This window comes from Delphinus delphis, chromosome 2 (genome assembly GCF_949987515.2).
Source record: "Delphinus delphis chromosome 2, mDelDel1.2, whole genome shotgun sequence".
NCBI lineage: Eukaryota > Metazoa > Chordata > Mammalia > Artiodactyla > Delphinidae > Delphinus > Delphinus delphis.
In genome coordinates this window covers 52,264,565-52,268,369 of record NC_082684.1, presented here as the reverse complement: position 1 = coordinate 52,268,369, position 3,805 = coordinate 52,264,565, and positions in this window count along the sequence as shown.

Sequence of the window (3,805 nt, the reverse complement as noted above, 5' to 3'; positions counted from 1 at the left end):
CGGGTTCGTGCCCCTGTCCGGGAGGATCCCACATGCCACGGAGCGGCTGAGTCCGTGCGCCATGGCCGCTCAGCCTGTGCGTCCGGAGCCTTGCTCCGCAACGGAAGAGGCCACAACAGTGAGAGGCCCACATACCAGAAAAAAAAAAAAAAAGAATATTGCATTAGATAGAGTGGATTTGAATGCAATAAATTAGAGTAGAGAAAGCCTGTATGTAGCTCCCCCAAAATCAGATTGAAGTGCTTCTAGGAAAACTCTGATGTGCCATGCTTCTAACCTCTAAGAGACTTTTTCGGGGTCATAATAAAAATAAATAAATAAAAATAATTTGCATTGATATCTGTGAGTGTCAATGGCTCTGCCATTCAGATATGAAGGCTGAGATACAAAATATGACTACTTTCACCTTGAAAGTTAATCTATACTGTCTGCCTTTGCTGTCTTCTGCTACCAGAATGCACTACATTTTAAACCTACTTCTCCAATAACCTTATAAACATTAAACTTCTACCAAAGAAAATAAAGAGCCTTCCTCTTAACTATAAAAATTGCAATCCTTTTCCTTTTGAGTTATTATCTATGACTTCTCTCTGCTACTTTTCAAAGATAACTTAAAATTTGCACCCTCATTGCTTAAAACGCCTGATAATCCTAACACACTTATTTTAATAGTAAACCATCTTCCCCTCCAAAGCCTGTATTCATTTCATTTCATTCCATTTCATTTCTTCTTACAGATAAGGAGCAGTTTCAACTTTAAGGTCATCACTTTCTGTGGCTACATGGTCTTGAATGGTATCAATCTCTCACAGCCACATAGCAGACCTTGGAGGCTCTTCTGTTTCTTTTAAAGAAATCTCAAGGATTTGGGCATTCCTGGGGCAGTTTTTAAAATTCAAACAAGTTGTTGAGCCATTTTTAAATGTTTAGATGAAGTCCAGAAATTATAGCAGGCATCAGTGAGAACCCAGAGAGCCCAACAGGCAATTTCCAAAACTGAAGAAAGAGAAGGAAAGGAGTTGAAGGGTGTAAAAATGGTTAGACACAAAAAGACCATAGAAAAAGTGAAGTACATATGATGACAGTTTATCTCAGGAACAAAGTCTGTGAGTACACTCAGTTTACTATAGCCTCATTCTTTTGCACAGCATGACTGCCATCACTAATATCCTGCATAAGATTCAGAAAGGAACAAAGCACGCTTTTCTTAATATGTAAAAAGGAAAACAATATTTTAAGTATTGTCCTTATATAATATTTTTAAGTAAAACAGTTGGTTGTTCATCTAAATTCAACCAGAGGGTACTACTAATAGAGTAATATATACCTCTCCTTGCTTATTCTCTGGAATATGCAATTGGAATTTAATTTATTGACCACCAGGCCTCATCTGATTACCTTTATCCAAAAGCAACTACTTCAATTCCAGACTTATTTTTATCTTGTCTGCCATAAACTTCTTTTTAAGCCATAGTACTATGTTCTGTTAATTTTCCTGGGAAAGTATGAAGTTTAATTAGGTGGAAAAAATAATATTTTGACAACTAATTTATGTAAATCTGAGCAATTATCATGGAAAAATAAGGAATGGAAAAAGAAAGGGAGGGATATAAGATCTATAAAAATCCAAATACTTGCTATTAATTTTTATGTGTTATCATTTTGATTTTCCTGGAGAGAAAATCAAAGAGAAAGTAAGAAATATCAAACTCTTTCTAACATTTTTTAATCTAGTATTTATTAGGTGATTTCCTTCTTTTTTTGAAATATTGTAAAACCTTATAACCTCACATTTGTGACATGAGCAAAATTACAAATATATTTAAAGGTAGACATTTGTAGTCTGGGTATTCACACACTTAAATACACTATTACCTGGGAAGTGGCAGAGATTAAAAGAGAAAAGTTCTTAAATAATTTTATGTATTTTAGAATATATTTCTACTTTCTGATGTTCTCCTTGACAGAATAAATATTGAACTGGTTTCAATAATAATCTATTGTCAGATTATTATTTATTATAATTCCATAGTGTAATTGAAGCAAAAGGCTGTCCAATGCTTACACAGGTTACATGTGTCTTTAAAAAAATAAATCCAATCTCTAAATAAACTTATTAGAATCAGTCTGAGAATTGGATCCTTACTGGGTAGAGGCTGATATTATTCTGTTTAGTAGATCATAAATTCAACAGATGCTTGAGAAATTATATTTACTGAAGTCAAAAGCAAATCCAGCCAAGTCCTTTATGTATAGATAATTGAGAATTATATAAGACATGAAATCTCAGACAAATCTAATATTATAAAAGTTTAGGTGGAATCATATTATAATTATGAAATAATTTAAAACTTCTTTCAAATGATGAGTATTCCTCTTATTGTCAGATTATCCAGGAAATATATGTTGGGAGGTAATTCTCCAAGGGTCCCTCACACTTCTGCACATCTTCCAGAGGCATTAAGACCTTTTGTTCTGCACTATCTTTTCATAGATGTTTGTATAGCACACAGCATTGGAAGACAGAGATAGTGCTTCCTCTGGGGAAGAGTTCAAGATTATTTGCTGTCCAAGATAATAAAGATAATGTCATCCTCTGAGGCAAAGGCTGAGCAGATTTGTTAGCAGCTCCTTTTAAAATATTGGGACTTCCTAAACTCAGGGCTCCTCAGCTCTAATGCAAATCCACTGTATGTGCCGCATCTACCCGAGCCTGCCTCTATATCACCTTCATGGGATTTGGGGGCAAGGAGAACCAAATGCATATGATGCTCAAATCGCTTGCTGTGCCATGAGTAATAAAGTCCTTTATTTCTGACGCAAGAATATTGTGACACCTGCCGATATCCATGAGATCATGGCAGGCCAACTTGTAGCATGCAAGCAGGGTAAAATTTCAGACCCTTCACAGTTATTGACAATGGGCAAAATCCGACTCTGTGAGTGTGGAGATGGACTGCTGACTTTACGATATTATATTTTTGAGACTTTGCTCCCTGATACTTATTTCCACATTTCCTATGTACACACTCATAGTTTATGTATTCAGTGTAAGAATTCGATAATAAACAATCTTCTCAGCTAGTTGGCAATGGCTTCCAGCTCATCTGCCCTCACACAGCACCTACCGGATGACCACAGCTTCACCTGGTACCTTGCATGCAACATGTGCTCAATCTGCGAATAAATAAATTCACCTAATAAGTCTCCTCACTTTAAGTTCTCATAATGTTTCTGTAAACATGGTGTTTTTATAACATGTATGTTTCTGTAAACATGCATCTGTATACATTTCAGCGAGTTTCTAGGAATCATTTAAACATATACTAAATTTCTGTTCAATACTGTAAAAAATTGCTGATTGGTACAATTATTTCCATTATTTACAGCAGTTTCAGTTTAGTCCTAAACAATGTGTATGTGTAATAATAATTTTTTACTCTCTTTTCAGTAGGAAGGAAAACTACTTTCAAAAATCTTACAAAAGGCTGATGTCAGTCTATTAGTTGGGCTTCACAACATCAAAGCATGTCAACCTGAGACTGATTTCTGCAGCAGCAGGTTAGAAATAAATACTTTTGTGTTTTCACATCTATTTCAGGATTATTTTAGTCCTAGAGAGTAGTTTGGAATCCTATCAGGATATAATCAAGCAATCTTTAAATCTGGTTATGGATGCTTTCTGTAATGGAGATAATTCTATGCTAGGCAATAGTGACTTCTGTAGAAAAGTTCACCTGTTGATTTGCAGAATTACGTATTTTCCTCATATTCCTCTCCTTTTTCATGATAAAATAATCTTAGA